At 39.4% G+C, this 11,457-nt stretch overlaps 1 long non-coding RNA gene across 1 annotated transcript; it reads left to right on the forward strand.

Annotated features, from left to right (window-relative positions):
- The first annotated feature begins 1,014 nt into the window (after positions 1–1,014).
- On the forward strand, positions 1,015–11,206 carry LOC109025935 (uncharacterized). Its single transcript, XR_002004891.2, has 4 exons — positions 1,015–1,033; positions 4,219–4,319; positions 9,282–9,727; positions 10,948–11,206. It is a non-coding gene; the product is annotated as an uncharacterized lncRNA (long non-coding RNA).
- The last annotated feature ends 251 nt before the right edge of the window (positions 11,207–11,457 follow it).

An 11,457-nucleotide genomic window follows, 5' to 3' on the forward strand; every position in this document is an offset into this window, starting at 1 on the left:
TTTGCTCCTTTACTTTATGATTTCCCATTTTGAGGGTCCCTAGGGGTGAGAGGAGCGCTCATTAAACAGCTCATCTCTTTCCTGCCTGAATTCCACATAGAGAACTGATGGGGGCTAAGGTGAAGGAAGTGGCTCAGGAAGAGAGTGAAGGAGGCCTGCCTAGTGTACCCAGAGTTAGGGAGTCTCATCTATCCTCTGCAGTCCCTGCTGTCCAGGAGTGGCCCACACAGGGCACATTGCCGTTCCAGTAAAGCCAACTGCATGGACAAACAGAGGAGCAGCAAAGATCGCAGTGAGCAGCCTCCCTACCCAGGAGAGAAAAGGAGAGCAGAGCTGATCAGGCTGGTCTGGATATTTTCCCCAAATTTACAAAGCCAGTGCGTCACTTCACTTCTCCAGAGGAGAAACAAAATGGGAAAATTGGCCCAGAGGAGCACCAAGACTGTGCTTACGGAAAATCACCAGGAAATGGGAAAATGTGTTCCCTCTAAACCTAGAATCATCATCACTAATAGCTGTGTTCTCTATAAATAAACTTTTGAAAATTAAAAAAAGTATAAAATGCCAAGATATGTCGTGTAAAATAATTAAATATAACTTTTCAAGTAGACTTGTCTGTAATGAAACCACTCTTGGTTTTAAATTTGCAGATGCTCTTTGCAAAGAAAGTAGCATGTGTTTAACATTTACCTTCAGTATTAACTGTGTTAATACTACCATTGCTTATTTTGACATTTTAGTTTTTAACATTTATATTTGGAGGAATTAAAAAACGACTTGACTTCAAAGGAGGTATAACTCATTTTCACAATCTGAGTTCATGTGAATGTTTTAGAAGAAATTTCAGAAATGGCTTTGAAGTTATCTGAGAAAATGTTTACAATTATGCCATTTGGGAATTACAATTCTATGTGTTGGAATTGTTTCTATGGAGATACAAATTGCTGTACAATGTAGAATGTAGTTTGATAGAATGAGAATGTTAGAATTTTCACAGTGCTTAAAGACTGGTGATTAAACTATAACTAGCAAGGTAAGAACAAAATAACCACATCTTAAGTACAGTTTGACTTTCATGACTAAAGATAAAAATTACAGGGAGGTAGGATTTTATTTCACTATAAAGATGAACTTCCTAATGGTAAGAGCTATCTAAGATTGAAATGGGCTGCCATAGTTAAACAAAAAACATAAAATTACTTGGGGATGGTATTTGAAGTGGAGTCACTCATGCTTGTATTGTACTGCCTGCCTTCCAAGATCTCTTCCAATTCTAATACTTGTATTCTATAAGAGCAATGATGCAATGATGAAATGATGCAATGATCAATGCAATGATGAAAACCTTTTCACCAATTTTTTCTTTTGTATTAGTTAATAGACAATACTAAGAGTACACAGCATGCCTCTGCTTGCAATAATAGAAAAGAACAAAGAACATTTAAAATGGGCTATTGAAGGAGACCATTTGAAATAAATTTTTACAAATTAAGGTGTTAAATCATATCTATTTTCTAAGCAGATTTTAAAAAAGATCCTTGCAGGATCTTTTTTACTGCTAGTATTCCTTTGTTAGTTCTGAAAATAGATTCTGTGCATTACTCTGTAAATAGTACTGTATATTACTAAAATTTTATTGGTAAAATTATTTGGATAATTCTAAAGTTTAGAAGAAAAACACTGAACAAAATTTCCCAAAGAACGGACTGTATTAATTTGAAAGCACAGTCCTGGGGAGTTCCCAAGTGGATGGGTTCTAGTGACCTGGCAATTATTCATCAATTAACCACAGCCACTTACTATCTGTATGAATGGAACAAAGTTGATACACAGACCTTGAGGCAACAATGATCAGGATACATGGCTAGTTTTCTTATTCCATCTCAGAGTTACACTTCAGAAACAAATCTCCTTAATATTTGATATTAAGTGTCATGCCCTCAATGACAACTAGGAGGAGCTGTTTGGTCTTGACTCTGCCTCAGAACTCTTTCCATGGGATCAAACATTGCACCTTGTACTGAATTAACCTTTTGTGTCTTTTGACCACACACGTAAAAGGCAAATAAAAATATATGTATTTTAAGCTCTGTTAAAAAAAACACAATTGCTGGCCTCTTGGATAATTAAGAGTTTATAACAATGAAGATTGCTTTGTCCTTTGTTCTCAAGATGCCCTCATGGGCTGTTTTAGAAGGATGACCTGTTCAATTTTCACCTCGGTCATCATCTCTGAGTCCTGTGTTTGCACATGGGAACTTTCAGTGCTCCTTACCTCTTCTTTTAGTTTGAAAATAAAGGGTTTTAAAGTCTCAATCTAGGGTCTGCACTGAAAAACGTCTTTTCTCTCTAGTGGTTATGCTAATGCAAGTTCTCCAATGTTACTCTGCATAACTGAATCACTAACTCTGCATTTCAAGGTGCCAACACTGGTAAACCTGAAAATTTATTAATGTAACAAACATTGTGCTGGAAACAAAAATATGGTTTCTGATCTCAAACATTTTAAGATCACATTGGAGAAAAGACACGAACTGTAATATCTTCACAATTGGTAATAGCAGCAGTTAGAAACAACAGGTGAGGCAGTAGAGGACATTTTCTCTGTCATAGAACTGAGAAATTGTCAACATATATACTTTTTTTGGTGTGTGCATTTTGGGGAGTAAAGAACATGGGGATGAGTAAAATTTATAAACCTTTTTTTTTTGTGTCTTCCTAAAATGTCAAGTCTTTAAGAACCCATCAGCAAATAATATTAGCTCGATCATCCTCAAATAATGTTAGATTGAGTCAAATGAAGTAATTATTTCTGTAGGTCACAACAGTCAATATTGGCAATTTCATATGGTTCACCTAGTTTTAAAAAAGTGTGCATTAGTTTTCTTTTTTTGAGACAGAGTCTCACTCTGTCACCCAGGCTGGAGTGCAATGGCACAATCTCGGCTCACTGCAACCTCTGCTTCCTGGGTTCAAGTGATTCTCCTGTTTCAGCCTTCCGAGTAGCTGGGATTACAGGTGCACACCACCATGCTCGGCTAATTCCTGTACTTTTAGTAGAGATGGGGTTTTGCCATGTTGGCCAGGCCTCTGCCACCATGTCTGGTTAATTTTTGTATTTTTGGTAGAGACGAGGGTTCACCATGTTGGCCAGGCTGGTCTCAAACTCCTAACCTCAGGTGATCCGCCCTCCTCAGCCTGCCAAAGTGCTGGGATTATAGGTGTGAGCCACTGCATCTGGCCTTGGGTTAGTTTTCTGCTGCTGTAGAACAAATGACCACAAATCTAGCCCGTTAAAACAACACTCATTTATTATCTCACAGTTCAGTAGGTCAGAAGTCTGGGTGGGCTTGAGTGGGTTTTCTGCTTAGGGTCTCATGAGGCTGAAATCAAGGCTGGGCTCTTATCTGAAGGCTCTGGAGAAGAGTCTGCCTCCAAACTCAGATGGATTGTTGGCAGAATTCAGTTCCTGGTGGTTGTTGCCAGCGGTTGTTCTCAGAAACTAGAAGCAGCTCTCCAGTCCTTGCACGTGTTCCCCTCCATCTTCAGGTAGCAGTGGCCTTGTGCTTTGAATCTCTCTGACATTTCCTCTGTCACCAGTCTGAGAAAGTTCTTTGCTTTTAAAAGGTTCATGTGATTAGATTAGGCCCACCAGATAATCTGCTTTTAATTAACACAAAAATAACTAATTAATAACCTTAATTACATCTGCAAAATCCCTTTTGCCACATAACATAACATAATCAAAAGTGCAGTGAGAGGTTGTGTAGTAAAGTGGCTAAGGGCATGGGCTTGAGAATCAGACTATCTGGGTTCAAAGCCATGCTCTATCACTAAATTAGGTGACACTGGACAAAGCTTTTTAGCTTCTCCATGCTTCTGCAAAACAAGCCTCATCTTTAATAACCTACCTTGTTGGTTGGATTTTAAAGGGATCATTCTTAACAAATATTTAGCAGAGTGCCTGGCACATAATAGTTGCTCAATGAGTAACATTTAGTATTATTATTGTAGAAAAAGAAAATGAGAAAGAAAAAGTGAGAGAAAAGAAAGAAGTGAAAGAAAATTGTTGTAGACAGAGTGATCAAGGAAGGATTTATAAAGGCGGTGAGGCTTGAGTTGGATTAAGGTTAACTGAATTTTTGTAAGCATGAAGAGGGGCAATGTATTCATTCTAAATTATAATAAATTTACCAATAAAAGGTTTGTATTTTGTAGAAATGAGAAACTGATTACATCTGCTTATTTGGACAGTGAATGGAACCACATATTCTGCCTGTTGGCAAACACTAAATCTGTATAGTTTATTTTCTTCAAAGGTAAGTAATGAGAAAATTAACTGACAAGGCACACTGGATCAACAGGTTACTATGCTATATTTGATAAATAGGCTTATTCCTGATACCTCAGACTTACTCCAGGATTTTTTTTTTTTTTTTTTTAATAGAGTCTCACGCTCTGTCGCCCAGGCTGGAGTGCAGTGGCATGATCTGGGCTCACTGCAACCTCTGCCTTCCGGGTTTAAGTGGTTCTACTACTTCAGCCTCCCAGTAGCTGGGATTACAGGTGTCTGCCACCTCACCTGGCTAATTTTTGTATTTTTAGTAGAGACAGTGTTTTGCCATGTTGGCCAGACCGGTCTTGAACTTCTGACCTCAAGTGATCTTTCCGCCTCGGCTTCCCAAAGTGCTGAAATTACAGTCATGAACCACCACGCCTGGCCAGGAATTTGGTAAGCCATGTTTACATATACAGCGGACCAGGTAGGAACCCTAAATATGCTTTTCCTTGGATTTGTCCAAATGCCTTGGTCATTCTCTCCCAGCATAATCCAAGCAAAGATAAACAATGACCAATGAATAAGGCTCAGTAGTCAATCAGTTGAATGGGAAAGCACCACAGCCACTTACATCATAAAAAGCCCAAGTCTGTAGCCACTCAGTCAGTCCATTCTGCTAGCAACTTTCTGTTTATATATCTTCTCTCCAAGAAGGGGCTGTTCCAAAGCTGGCCCTAGATAGTTCCTCAGCCGATCGGTGAATTAATGGTCAATTAACTAAGTATTAGGTTGATGTGAAAGTAATCACGGTTTTGCCATTGAATATGTTACATTGAATATAAAAGCAAAAATTGTGATCACTTTCACACCAACCTAATATTATCACCTCTTTTTCTAATATGTGACCCTGTGATAAGAGAAAACACCCCGATTTTCCTCTAAAGACCCATTCATTCTCCACTTTCAGTGCATGCTTTTCAGGTCCTGCTGATCTCAGGGTGGGATTTTGATTCAGGTCCCAGTAATCAGAGCACTGCAGTACCTGATTACCAACAGCCTTTACTATTGGTTCATGGCTGGGCTTGCAGTCCAAACTAGGCCAATGGAAACCCTTCCTGAGAATTTTTAAAGAATTAATTAATAATCACACTTCTGTTTGGAATTGCTAAAGTGGTAGAATGTAGGTGTGATGCTACTGGTGATTACTCTGCCTCTGTGTGGGAACAGCCTTCCTGAGAATGAAGGCACCCCAAAGAAAAGTGAGCTCTGAGATGGAAGGGCTCAGCTCTGAAGATGTCATTTGAGCATCTATACCGTGCTGCATTGTACATATCATGCTTCTGGACTTCTAAGTTATTGAGCCAATAAGTTATTATATTTTGTTTAAGCACATTTGAGTTTGCATTTCTGTCATTGTCAACCAAGAGTTCTAACGGTCAGCTCACAGAGCCTCCTACGTAACATTCCCACTTTAAACATTCAGATTGATTAATTAATTTGAATCCCAGCTATAGAACCCTGATAGAGAGAATCTCTACCCTCTGATCCAATCAGACAGGCTCACAGAGCACAAACATACCTGTTGTACTCTGGTGGGTGGGTGAGGGGGGATAGTGATCATGGAAGAGGAACAGAGATACATAACCAAAGCCATTTGGTTCAAATGTGTGTGACTTTTGTAATCAGACAATAAGAATATTTATTTATTTTGAATAATCACTTAAAACAATTTAAGTAGATTTAAATAATCTATTAACAAATTTTTGCTCTTTTGTTACATTCAGTGGCTGCCAAGAGTTTTTAATCACTCAAGTGATTTTAATTAACAATAATGAAAATCTAAGCAACAAAAATGCTCACTCTAAGTCATTTGACATAAGAGAACTAGTGCTCAGATGGTACATGGAGAACCCATTTTTCATTTCCACGCTTCGCAATCTCACACTCTTTTGCCATATTCCTACCACCAGTCCTTAATGACCTAGTCTCAGTCTCAAAGTACCTCTCTCCCTAAGGCATCCTGTCTCCCCAGAAACAGGAATGTATTGCTAAGTGGACCTTACAGATTATTTAGGCCAGCTTTCATTTGAGATGAAAAGTTTCAAAGAAGTCAATAATAGTGAAACATTTTTTTAAAAGGTGGGGGAGGGGAATCTAATTTTATTGAAATCCCCCAAAGAACTTGATATTACAGGTGACATCAGTTCCAGCTCAGACTGTAGCTAGTTGAGTCCTCTGTTCCACAGATTTTATTCCTAAGTAGATCTTTGCCTTTAGAAGTGAGTGTCAAGCCTCATTCAGTAATTTCAAGCTGGAAGAGACCTTGGGAATTTTCTAGTCCATATCTGTCATTTTATTTTTATTTTTATTTTTTTTGAGACTGAGTCTTGCTCTGTCGCCCAGGTGGGAGTGCAGTGGTGCTATCTCGGTTCACTGCAACCTCTGCCTCCTGGGTTCAAGGGATTCTCCTGCCTCAGCCTCCCGAGTAGCTGGGATTACAGGCATGTGCCACCACGCCTGACTGATTTTTGTATTTTTAGTAGACATGGGTTTTCACTGTGTTGGTCAGGCTGGTCTCGACTCCTGACCTCTGGCGATCCACCTACCTTGGCTTCCCAAAGTGCTGGGATTACAGGCATGAGCCACTGCACCCGGTCCATACCCATTATTTTAAAGAGGAGGAAACTCAGGCTCAGAAAATATGGACCAATAATCAAAGCAGGGAGACACGTACATCCCAGGAAGGAAAAATGGCTGGAACAAAGGTGCTGAGTCAAGAAAAGATATACTCAGGGACAAAATTTTGACAATGAATTTGGATGTGACTTTAGTTGCTTGAGGGGTTAACTGTAAACTTGAAAGGTAAATTATTAGGTCCAAATTATAGAAGGTTTTGAATGTTAAGGTGAAGGGTTGTTGCTTTGTTTTTAACTTTATAAACACATAAAAGTAGGGAAAGTTGAATAATGAAAGCCATGTGGTTACCACCCATTTTCTACATTGATCAACTCATGATCAGTTATATTCCATCTATGACTCTACTTCCTCCCTCCTTCTCTTCTGTCTCCCAGATTATTTTGAAGCAAATCTTTGTCATAACATAACTTTATAAATATTTCAACATATTTCAAGCCCCAAACTAAAGACTTAGGGGTTTTTAAGTATTCTGTAGATAAGAAGAAGCCTTTGAATATTTTCAACCCAGGGAGCAACATGTTCAGAACTGCAGAAGGCTCTTCTGGCAGTTCCATATGGGATGGATTGAAGTAGGAAGTGGCAGGGTAGTGTAAGCACTTGATATGCCACATTGTCCTTGTCACAGAAGCTTTGTTTCCTATTTTCCAAGTTTAACGTATGCTCTATAGTTTCCCATGCTGGTATTTAAGGGTAGAAATAATTTATAGATTCTTGGCCAATGGAGATATTTCCGTTTTAGAGGTTTTGTCATTTTGACATTTCAGTTTCACGCTTTGTAGTTCTTTTATGCATTGAGGTGTATGGCAATAATGTAAGTGTGAATTTTTCTATTTCTCCTTATGTATTAAATATTCACCTTTTATTTTATTATATTGCTTAATGAGGACATTCTGTGTACTAGTTTGATGTTTATGGAAGAAAAACAAAAGCTTCCCTAGCTCTAAAAACTTGCCTTTTAAGTTCCTCATCTCTATAAGTAGCAAAACATAACACATAAATTATTCAGGCAATACAAAATGAAAATAAATACATTTCAATTGGCTATCTAAGAGATTATTTCTCTGTGCATTGAGGCTTCTTTTACGTAGTCACTGCAAAACCATGAAAGATTGAAATATTTTCTGAATGAGAAAACTTTCAACATGAAGCAGCACACACAGCACTGTGAGCAGAAACTAAAATAAACCCTGTCTGGCCTCAAGGTTCATGTTGCATATTTAGAGTTGGAAATACTCATTTCAGGGTACATTTTTCTTTAACCCAGTCATCCCAGAGTGGAACAACAACATAGAGAATAGATAAGAGTGTCTGTCTGGCTAGCTGAACACACTGTCCTTCACACTGCTGAGAAATTTGCAGAGTATGGTAGAGGTTTTTAGATCTTGAAACTGTATAAGGCACTCTTCTGCTTTTAATTTATGCTTTGAAGATTTATACAAAATAGAAAGACCAAATAACTCACTTTCCATTTAAAGTGCTCACATTTTCCATCTGGTACATTGTTATGAATAACATGTCTGCATGACATAATAGTAAATTTTTCATACCAGTGCGGGTCTGCCATCAATTTATAATCAGAAATGTCACATGACGTATTGAAAAGAAATCAGAATTACACATGGTTGCTGCATTTGCCCTCTTATATTTCTTACCAGAAGCCCTTTTCCTTCTTTTCAGCTGCCTCTGTGAATTGTGTGGAATCATTAGAGAAAAACCCAAGTAGAGAGCTAGCAATTTTACAAAATTGTAAAAAATTTCTTTGAATAACCATAACAATGGTATATTTTCAGTGCTTTTCCTGTTATCTTTTTGGTTGCATTTTTAAATCAAAACACCAAATTGATAGATGACAGATAATAAAAAAATTTTATAACCAGATCTCTTCTAATGCTTGAAATTTCAGGCGAATCAGCAGAAAGCAATATGAGCATGATTATGCTGCTATAATGGGTCAGACCAGTACCTCATGCTAACTAAAAGTCTGTCTATGACTGTGGCAGTCATGTGTATTTTCTGAAAAAGAATTCTAGCTTCTCTACAGGATTTCAGACTTAGAAAGTCAGAGACCTGCCCAAAGCTTTCCCAAACTTCTAATTAACAGAGGGCCAAGGCAGAGAACTTGAGTTCTCATTACTGATCTCCCACTAATGGGATGGTCCACCTTAGGTGTATTGTTAATTTCTTTTTACAGTGTTTCACTTTCTTTATTTCCAGATAAGAAAGGATTCTAATTACAAAAACAATTTTAAAAGAGTCTACACATAGAAGATAATAATTGCTATTATTTTTACTTATCTAAATCTAGGGAATCATGATTGCCAACAATCACTCAGCACCAACAATTTATTGAATGTTTATCTGCCTGCATTCTTCTTGTGGCTGGAAATATAGCAGTGAACCAGACCGAGACCCTGATCCGCTGGGTATATAGCTGGGGGAGTCAGACATTCATGAAAATGACTTCTAGTGCCACAGATATTTCAAAAGATGCAGTAAAGAGTTCTGTGGGTCTGAATGATAGGGTGTGCGAACCAAATATGGGAAGGTGGCGAAGGTCTCCTAGAAGAATTGGTGCAAAACTTGAGTCTCAAAGGATAAGCTGGGTGAGGAGTTGGGCACAGTATTCTGGGCAGTGGGAACATCATGGATAGAAGCCTGGATGCAGAGGAGAGACTGACTCACTTGTGGGCGTGAAGGAGATCAGCATGACTGGATTGGAGCTCACTTCCTGGTGTTTTCACCTCATTGCATGTAAGCATCAATGGACCTACCCCTGCTTCCGGCCATATCAAACAGTTCAATAGTTTGGCATCTTTGTGATCAGCTTACAGAAGTGCTGTGGGCTTTGTCAAACCAGTTAGGAAGCTCTAGCTTACTGGTCGAGAGAACTTGGCATGAGAGGATGCTGACGAGTTAGACAGAGGTCTGATTGGAAGGGGATGGGTGCTGAGCGGGAGTTGGGAAAGGCGAAGTTAGTGCAGGCAACACATTCAAGATCATTGAAGGTTAGTGATATGGTTTGGCTGTGTTCTTATGCAAATCTCATCTCAAATTATAATCCCCATAAACCCCACGTATCGAGGGAGAGACTTGGTGGGAGGTGACTGGATCATGGGGCCGGTTTCTCTCATGCAGTTCTCGTGAAAGTGAATAAGTTCGGATGAGATCTGATGGTTTTATAAGTGTGTGACAGTTCCTCCTTCATGTGGTCTCTCTATCTCTCTCACCTGCTGCGATATAAGTCGTGGCTGCTTCTCCTTCTGCCATGATTGTAAGTTTCCGGAGGCCTCTCAGCCATGTGGAATTGAGTCAATTACACCTCTTTTCTTTATAAATTACCCAGTCTTGGGAGGTTCTTTAAAGAAGTGTGAGAACAGATTAATACAGTCAGAGAGGCCTTTCTGAGCATAAGTTCTTGACTATACTAAGGGCAATTGAGAGCCATGGAAAATGTTTAAGCAGGAGAAAAGTTTGTCTGAGAAGGGGAGGAAGAGATCCTGAGGTGCCTTTAAGAAATCCACTTGTAGGGGCCGGGCGCGGTGGCTCACGCCTGTAATCCCAGCACTTTGGGAGGTTGAGGCAGCGGATCACGAGGTCAGGAGACCGAGACCATCCTGGCTAAAACAGTGAAACCCCGTCTCTCTACTAAAAATACAAAAAATTAGCCAGGCATGGTGGCGGGTGCCTGTAGTCCCAGCTACTCGGGAGGCTGAGGCAGGAGAATGGCGTGAATACGGGAGGCGGAGGTTGCAGTGAGCTGAGATTGTGCCACTGCACTCCAGTCTGGGCCACAGAAAGAGACTACATCTCAGAAAAAAAAAAAAAAGAAAAAAGAAATCCACTTGTAGCCGCTAAGGTCTGGAGCTCAGAGAAGAGTCTGACCCCAAGCCCAGTTCTCCAGAGTCATTTTGATTCTAAGAAACCCTGATATTCTTTCAATACATTCCTTTTTTTTTTTTTGTCCACCATAGCCCTGGTTGGTTTCTGTTGCTTGCAATGAAAGAACCCTAACAAATGCAATAATGCAGAAGTAACAATGAAGATGACACTGATTCACACAAAATTTAATTTGTTACATGAGTAAATAAACAAAGCAAAATGAACAGAATTTACTATACTGCATCCCTGCTGGGAGTATGTTGAGCTATCTGGCCTGGAAGGCCTTTGTGACCTGTTGAAAGAATATACATGGATTTACTTCAGGAGAAAAATAAAGTGTTATTTTAAAAATGGATCATGTTCATTGTGATTAAGAATAAAGGATGTAAAAATTATGGATTGTGGCCGGGCGTGGTGCCTCACGCCTGTAATCCCAGCACTTTGGGAGGCCGAGGCAAGTGAATCACCTGAGGTCAGGAGTTCAAGACCAGCCTGACCAACATGGTGAAACCCCGTCTCTACTAAAAATACAAAAATTGGCTGGGCATGGTGGTGGGCACCTGTAATCCCAGCTACTTGGGAGGCTGAGGCAGGAGAATTGC

This window comes from Gorilla gorilla, chromosome 11, assembly GCF_029281585.2.
Source record: "Gorilla gorilla gorilla isolate KB3781 chromosome 11, NHGRI_mGorGor1-v2.1_pri, whole genome shotgun sequence".
Taxonomy (NCBI): domain Eukaryota; kingdom Metazoa; phylum Chordata; class Mammalia; order Primates; family Hominidae; genus Gorilla; species Gorilla gorilla.